The sequence below is a fragment of the Arachis stenosperma genome, chromosome 4 (assembly GCF_014773155.1).
Source record: "Arachis stenosperma cultivar V10309 chromosome 4, arast.V10309.gnm1.PFL2, whole genome shotgun sequence".
Classification (NCBI taxonomy): Eukaryota; Viridiplantae; Streptophyta; class Magnoliopsida; order Fabales; family Fabaceae; genus Arachis; species Arachis stenosperma.
In genome coordinates, this window is record NC_080380.1 from 77,248,922 (window position 1) to 77,257,379 (window position 8,458).

The 8,458-nt window shown below is 36.9% G+C and overlaps 2 non-coding genes across 2 annotated transcripts; both read left to right on the forward strand.

Moving 5' to 3' along the window:
• Positions 1-724: 724 nt before the first annotated feature.
• Positions 725-831, forward strand: LOC130978564 (small nucleolar RNA R71). Its single transcript, XR_009086188.1, has one exon. It is a non-coding gene; the product is annotated as a small nucleolar RNA R71 (small nucleolar RNA).
• Positions 832-4,095: 3,264 nt separating this feature from the next.
• Positions 4,096-4,199, forward strand: LOC130978324 (small nucleolar RNA R71). Its single transcript, XR_009085974.1, has one exon. It is a non-coding gene; the product is annotated as a small nucleolar RNA R71 (small nucleolar RNA).
• The last annotated feature ends 4,259 nt before the right edge of the window (positions 4,200-8,458 follow it).

Here is an 8,458-nt window from a genome sequence, read left to right on the forward strand (position 1 = left end):
AGCTCCTTGGTTTTGCAAGTTAGAATTTACTTCTTCCTTAAAGGCTTTCAATTCGGTTATGTCTTGACCCATGGTTGCAAGCATTCCTTCTATCCTGTTTAATTGATCTTGAAATTGTTGGTTCGGATTAGGTTGGGCAGGTTGATTATTTTGGCCATGATATGGTGGTTGGGAGTAAGTGTTTTGTGTGGCTTGGTATGATCTTTGGTTGGAGTTTTGGTATGTGGAATTGTTATGTTGGTTGGGGTTGTAAGTTTTGTGGTTTTGTGGTTGGGTTTGCTGGTTTCCCCACCCAAAGTTTGGGTGGTTTTTCCAGCCTGGGTTGTAAGTGTTGGAATGTGGATCATATGGTTGCCTTTGTTGATTTCCCACATCGTTGGCCTCTTCCCAATCACCTCCTTCAGTGCTTACTTCCTCTTGATCTTGTGTGTGTATTGTAGCCACTTGATTTGTTTCTAATTTCCTGGTGAGCTCTGCTAGTTGCTTGGCAAACACCTTGTTTTGGGCTAGAATTGTATCAACATGGTTCAGCTCTATGACTCCCTTAGTGTTGTGTCTCTCTGAAGCATAGTAGTACTCATTCTCAGCCACTGTCTCAATCACTTCAATGGCTTCTTCCACAGTCTTTTTCCTGTTCAATGAACCTCCTGATGAATGGTCTACAGCCTTCCTTGATTCATAAGAAAGTCCATCATAGAAAATATGCAATTGCACCCAGTCATGGAACATATCTGGTGGGCATTTCCTTGTCAAATCCTTAAACCTTTCCCATGCCTCGTAGAGAGTTTCACCATCTTGTTGTCTAAAAGTCTGAACCTCAGATCGAAGCCTCTTGACCTTTTGTGGGGGGTAGAAACGTGCCAGAAACTTGCTTTCCACCTCATCCCAGGTTGTTAGGCTCCCCCTTGGGAATGATTCCAGCCACTTAGCTGCCTTGTCCCTAAGTGAAAATGGGAACAAGAGCAGTTTATAGGCATCTTCCTGGACTCCATTGGACTTCACAGTGTCGCAAATTTTCAAGAATTTTGTGAGATGTTGGTTTGGATCTTCATTAGCACTCCCACCAAATGAACAATGATTCTCCACCAGTGATATTAGCTGTGGTTTGAGTTCAAAATTGTTGGCCTGAATGGGTGGTTTCTGAATGCTGCTACCACAATTCCTAGAGGTTGGGTTTATGTATGAACCAAGAACCCTCCTCTCGGGAATGGCATTGTTTCCATCAGCTCTCTCATGGTTGTGAACTTCTCTATCCATGTTGAGATCTAGAGCTTCCTCAAAATTGTCCTCAGATTCTCCTTCAGATTCTTCTTCTCCCAGTACTCTCTTCCCTCTTGCTTCCCTTCTAAGTTTATGAAGGGTCCTCTCTGGTTCAGTATATGGAGGAGTTGATATCTCTCCTCTCCTACCTGTCATACAAGAACACAGCACAGGCAACAAACAAGTGAAATACTCTTGGTTAATGGAAGAGTATGGTTAGAGCAGTTGAGGAATTAATTCAAATAGTTAGTGAGTCAGTGAGTTAGTTGCTTGAATTTAAAGGCATAAAGAAAGAAAGCAAGTAACAGAGTGCAGAAATTAAAATTCAACAAGTAACTTGAACTGAATTAACAAAACAAGAAAAATGCTCAATCTAGTTAACTTCCAACTTGAGAATTGTCAATCGAAAAGCAATCCCCGGCAACGGCGCCATAAACTTGATAGCTACGATTTTAGGAAATTGCACGATCGGCAAAAATTCCTTCCGGCAAGTGCACCGGTTATCGTCAAGTAAAAACTTACAATAGAGTGAGGTCGAATCCCACAAGGATTGGTTGAGTGAGCAATTCGGATTAAAAGTGTGTTCTAGTTGAGCGGAATCAAGATTTAGATGAGAATTGCGGAATGTAAAATTGGCTGGAAACGTAAATGGCAAGAAATTGAAATTGCGGAATCTTAAATTGCATGAATTAAAGAGCGAGAAGCTAAATTGCTGAAATTAAAAAGGGATCGGGGTGATTGCATGAATTTAATTGCAGAATGTAAAGAGAAAGTGGTAGATCAAAAATGGGGAATTCATTGGGTTTCAGGAGATATTGAGATCTCCGAATCAAAACATTTTTATCCCTTCCTCAACCAATGCATTCGTTGAATTTTGCTTGGCAATCTTATATGATTGGATCCCAATCCCTTGGCTCACCAATTCTCTCTTAAAACAAACAAATTCCCAATCCCTTGGTTTAAATGTTCATAAGAAGAGATGATGCTCGATCACTGATTATACCACACAGTTTCATGAACCACAATTTGGTAGGATTACATGTCACAATATCCATCCAAACCCCAATCCAATTCACTGTGAGAAAGCTTTTCTAGCATGAATCCTCCATTCCTTTCCCAAGGTTCCGAAGGATTCCAATTATGGATAGTTTCTTTCCCAAGACAACTAACCAATGGAATTAGATCGAGAAGCTTTCTAACAAAAATTCAAGAGAAAAGATTGAAGAAGAAGATAAAAACTATTATTGATTCATTGAATTACAATAGAGCTCCCTAACCCAATGAAAGGGGGTTTAGTGAGTCATAGCTCTGAATTCAATTACAAAAAGTATGAAAACTAGAAAAATGATCCAAAAGTCCTTTTTCACTAACTTAAATTCTATCCTATTTATACACTTTCTAAATTGAGCTTCTGTTGTGTTTCTTGGGCTTTGAGGCCTTTCCCTGATTTCCTTTTGCTTTGGGTTTATGATCCATAATCCTGATGAGGCTGCTGATCCAATTCTGTAACATTCATTGAGCCAACTTAGTGATAATCAAGTAATGACACATGACTCAACAAATTGAAATCCCAGACTCATCAATTCTTCAGGCCCAATCCCATAAACCATGATATTCAATTGGGTTTCATACCAGAGTATGTTTAAGTTAATGTTTGTGCTCAAATGCTAACTTAAACTGCAATATCTTTGGCCCAGAAACCTTTTCAAATTGTGGCATTTAAGTTGCAGTTTAAGCTTAAACTGCAACTTAAACGTTGGACACTCCTGGAGGTGGTATAATTCAAGCACGTTTAAGCTTCAGTTTAAGGTTAAACTGAAGCTTAAACGTGGAAATGGAAGAAAGCAACCCTGGAAGGTAACATAGTCGAACACGTTTAAGCTTCAGTTTAAGGTTAAACTGAAGCTTAAACGTGGAAATGAAGAAAGCAACCCTGGAGGAGAATGGTCGAACACGTTTAAGCTCCAGTTTAAGGTTAAACTGGAGCTTAAACGTGGAAATGAAGAAAGCAACCCTGGAGTGTGGTTTTTGGTCGAACACGTTTAAGCTCCAGTTTAAGGTTAAACTGGAGCTTAAACGTGGAAATGGCTCCCTGGTGCATTTCTCATTTCTGGCGTTTAACTTCCAGTTTAAGGTTAAACTGGAGGTTAAACGCCACTTTCAGCTTTTCCTTAGCTTTCATGATTTTGGCGTTTAAGCTCTAGTTTAAGCTTAAACTGGAGCTTAAACTGGAGCTTAAACTTGAGCTTAAACTGGAGCTTAAACTCCACATGTGATATTCAAGCTTCCTTTATTGATTTTGTTGCTTCCTTGCCTAACCTCTTCTTCCCTGAAATCATCCAAACAACTGCATCAAAGTCTTGCAAAATTTCATGAGAAATCTTCCATTCATAGCATTCAAGTAATATAACTAAAAACTCATGGAATTTGCATCAAAATCATACTGTTTGGATGGTTCATTGCTTTGTTATTCATTTAACCATTCTTGGTTACTTTAAGCTCAAGAAAATGCATAAAACAACTAAAACTAACAGAAAAATGCTAGTGAAACTAGCCTAAGATGCCTTGGCATCAGTCAACACTTTGTTCTGAGCCAATATGGCATTCAGAGCATCAATTTCAAGAACTCCCTTCCTCTGAGGCATCCTAGTATTCACGGAATTCCTCTCAGAAGTGTACATGAATTGGTTATTTGCAACCATGTCAATAAGTTCTTGAGCTTCTGCAGGCATTTTCTTTAGGTGAATGGATCCACCTGCAGAATGGTCCAATGACATCTTGGAAAACTCAGATAGACCATAATAGAATATATCCAATATGGTCCATTCTGAAAACATGTCAGAAGGACACTTTTTGGTCATCTGCTTGTATCTTTCCCAAGCTTCATAGAGGGATTCACCATCTTTTTGCTTGAAGGTCTGAACATCCACTCTAAGCTTGCTCAGCTTTTGAGGAGGAAAGAATTTATCCAAGAAGGCTGTGACCAGCTTATCCCAGGAGTCCAGGCTATCTTTAGGTTGTGAGTCCAACCATGTTCTAGCTTTGTCTCTTACAGCAAAAGGGAAAAGCATGAGCCTGTAGACTTCAGGATCTACTCTATTAGTCTTAACAGTCTCACAGATCTGTAAGAACTCAGTTAAGAACTGGTAGGGATCTTCTGATGGAAGTCCATGAAACTTGCAGTTCTGTTGCATTAGAGCAACTAATTGAGGTTTTAGCTCAAAATTGTTTGCTCCAATCGCAGGAATTGAGATGCTTCTTCCATCAAACTTGGACGTGGGTTTAGTAAAGTCACTAAGAATCCTCCTTGCATTATTGTTGTTGGGTTCGACTGCCATCTCCTTCTCTTGTTCGAAAAGTTCAGAAAGGTTGTCTCTAGATTATTGTAATTTAGCTTCTTTTAGTTTCCTCTTCAGAGTCCTTTCAGGTTCAGGATCAGCTTCAACAAGAGTGCCTTTTTCCTTGTTCCTGCTCATATGAAAGAGAAGAGAACAAGAAAAGAAGAGGAATCCTCTATGTCACAGTAAAGAGGATCCTTATTATTAGTAGAAGAAGAAAGGAATAAAAGTGAAGAAAAACCCAAACACAAGGGTGAGGATAGAAGCAGTGATTGGAGATGAAGAGAGGTGAAGAGAAGTGTTAGTAAATAAATAAATAAATAGAAGAAGATAAGAGAGAGAATTCGAAAATTAATTTTGAAAAGGAGTTAGTGATTTTCGAAAATTAAAGATGAGATAGAATTAAAATTAAAATTTAAAACAATCAATTAATTTAAAAAAGAATTTTGAAAAAGGAATGAGATATTTTCGAAAATTAGAGAGGGAGAAGTAGTTAGGTGGTTTTGAAAAAGATAATAAACAAACAAAAAGTTAATTAGTTAATTAAAAAAGATTTGAAAATCAAATTTGAAAAGATAAGAAGATAAAAAGATAAGATAAGATATTTTGAAATCAAATTTTTGGATAAGATAAAATTTTTGAAAAAGATATGATATAAAAGATAGGATAAGATAGATTTAATTTTTAAAATTAAAATTAATTACTTAACTAACAAGAAACTAAAAGATAAGATTCTAGAATTTAAAGATTGAACCTTTCTTAACAAGAAAGTAACAAACTTTAAATTTTTGAATCAATCACATTAATTGTTAGTGTAATTTCGAAAATTTGAAATAAAATTAAGAAAAAGATTTTGAAAATAATTTTAAAATTTTCGAAATTAATAAGATAAAAATGAAAAAGATTTGATTTTTGAAAAAAAAATTTGAAAAGATAGGATTTTTAAAATTGAAAATTTGACTTGACTTATGAGAAACAACTAATTTTTAAAATTTTTGACTAAGTCAACTCAAATTTTCGAAAATTAGGAGAGAAATAAGGAAAATATATTTTTTTGATTTTTGAATTTTAAATGATGAGAGAGAAAAACAACAAAAATGACTCACAACATGAAAATTATGAATCAAAACTCATGATGCATGCAAGAACACTATGAATGTCAAGATGAACACTAAGAACACTTTGAAGATCATGATGAACATCAAGAACATATTTTTGAAAAATTTTTGATGCAAAGAAAACATGCAAGACACCAAACTTAGAATTCTTTAATGCATGGATACTATGAATGCAAAAATGCATATGAAAAACAACAAAAGACACAAAACAAGAAAACATCAAGATCAAACAAGAAGACTTACCAAGAACAACTTGAAGATCATGAAGAACACTATGAATGCATGAATTTTTGAAAAATGCATAATAATTTTTAAAACATGCAATTGACACCAAACTTAAAAATTGACTCAAGACTCAAACAAGAAACACAAAATATTTTTGGTTTTTATGATTTTCTAATTTTTTTGTATTTTCTTTTATTTTTTTTCAAAAATATTCTTTAGAAAAACGAAAATAAAGAAAAAATTTTGGAAAGATTTTTGAAAACTTATTTTTTTGAAAAGAAAATAAAAAGAAAATTACCTAATCTAAGCAACAAGATGAACCCTCAGTTGTCCATACTTGAACAATCCCCGGCAACGGCGCCAAAATCTTGGTGGACGAAATTGTGATCATCAACAATGGCTCCAAAGACTTGGTGCTCTCAAACATAAATCACACTTTGTCACAATTTCGCACAACTAACCAGCAAGTGTACTGGGTCGTCCAAGTAATACCTTACGTGACTAAGGGTCGATCCCACAGAGATTGTTGGTATGAAGCAAGCTATGGTCACCTTGTAAATCTCAGTCAGGCGGATTTAACTAATTTAAGAGATTATTGGTTTTTTGAATAATAATAATAAATTAAATAGAAAATAAAGATAGAGTTACTCATGTAATTCAATGGTGGGAATTTCAGATAGGTGTTTGGAGGTGCTGTGTTCCTTCTGAATCTCTGCTTTCCTACTGCTTTTATCCAAACTTTGTCACTCCTTTCTATGGGAAGCTGTATGTAGGGCATCACCGTTGTCAATGGCTACATCCCATCCTCTCAGTGAAAAGGTCCAAATGCTCTGTCACAGCACGGCTAATCATCTGTCGGTTCTCGATCATGTTGGAATAGAATCCCTTTGATTCTTTTGCATTTGTCATCACGCCCAGCAATCGCGAGTTTGAAGCTCGTCACAGTCATTCAATTCCAGAATCCTACTCGGAATACCATAGACAAGGTTAGACTTTTCGGATTCCCATGAATGCCGCCATCAATTCTAGCTTATACCACGAAGATTTTGATTAAGGAATCCAAGAGATATGCGCCCGGTCTAAGATAGAACAGAAGTGGTTGTCAGTCACGCGTTCATAGGTGAGAATGATGATGAGTGTCATGAATCATCACATTCATCATGTTGAAGTGCAACGAATATCTTAGAATAAGAATAAGTCGAATTGAATAGAAAATAGTAGTAATTGCATTGAAACTCGAGATACAGCACAGCTCCACACCCTTAATCTATGGTGTGTAGAAACTCCACCGTTGAAAATACATAAGTGATGAAGGTTCAGGCATGGCCGAGAGGCCAGCCCCCAAACGTGGTCAAAAGATAAGAAAATACAATCCAAGACGTCTAATACAGTAGTAAAAAGTTCTATTTATACTAAACTAGCTACTAGGGTTTACAGAAATAAGTAATTGATGCATAAATCCACTTCCGGGGCCCACTTGGTGTATGTTTGGGTTGAGCTTTATCTATCCACGAGCTGAGGCTTCTCTTGGAGTTGAACGCCAAGTTGTAACGTGTTTTGGGCGTTCAACTCTGGTTCGTGACGTGTTTCTGGCGTTTGACTCCAGAATGCAGCATGGAACTGGCGTTGAGCGCCACTTTACGTCGTCTAATTACGAATAAAGTATGGACTATTATATATTGATGGAAAGCTCCGGATGTCTACCTTTTAACGCCGTTGAGAGCGCGCCATTTGGAGTTCTGTAGCTCTAGAAATTCCATTTCGAGTGCAGGGAGGTCAGATTCCAACAGCATCAGCAGTCCGTTGTCAGCCTCCTATCAGAGTTTTGCTCAGGTCCCTCAATTCCAGCCAGAAAATACCTGAAATCACAGAAAAACACACAAACTCATAGTAAAGTCCAGAAATGTGAATTTAATATAAAAACTAATGAAAACATCCCTAAAAGTAACTAGATCATACTAAAAACTACCTAAAAATAATGTCAAAAAGCGTATAAATTATCCGCTCATCACACGCCCACATGCATGCTTGGATCTCCCTTTGGGAATTTAGTACTGGCGTGCCACGCCTAGCTCCTGACGTGCCATGCCAGTGCATTTTTTGTGGCATTTTCTCTAAGTGGCACGCCAGTTTCACACGCCCAGCTTCTTGTTTGTCTTTTACCCATTTTTGATGCCTTTTTCACCTACAATTCAACACAACTCATCTCAAAGTAGTGTACCATAATATTCATCAAATAATGCATGAATTGTACTGATCAAATGAGATTTATGCTCTTTTATGGTCTTCTTTATGAAAGAAAGAAGGGTAGATGATGCAAGTCATCACAACACCAAACTTAAGCTTTGCTTGTCCCAAGCAAATCAATGTGAGTAAACCCTTATATCTTGAGGCCTTGGCTTAGAATGATTGCAATACAACTAAGAGTAAAACTAAGTGTTCAACACATGTATGAATGTTTTAATTGTCATGGAAAGTTCTTGGATCCTTGAGGGTTCCCTCAGGAATAGGCTTTAG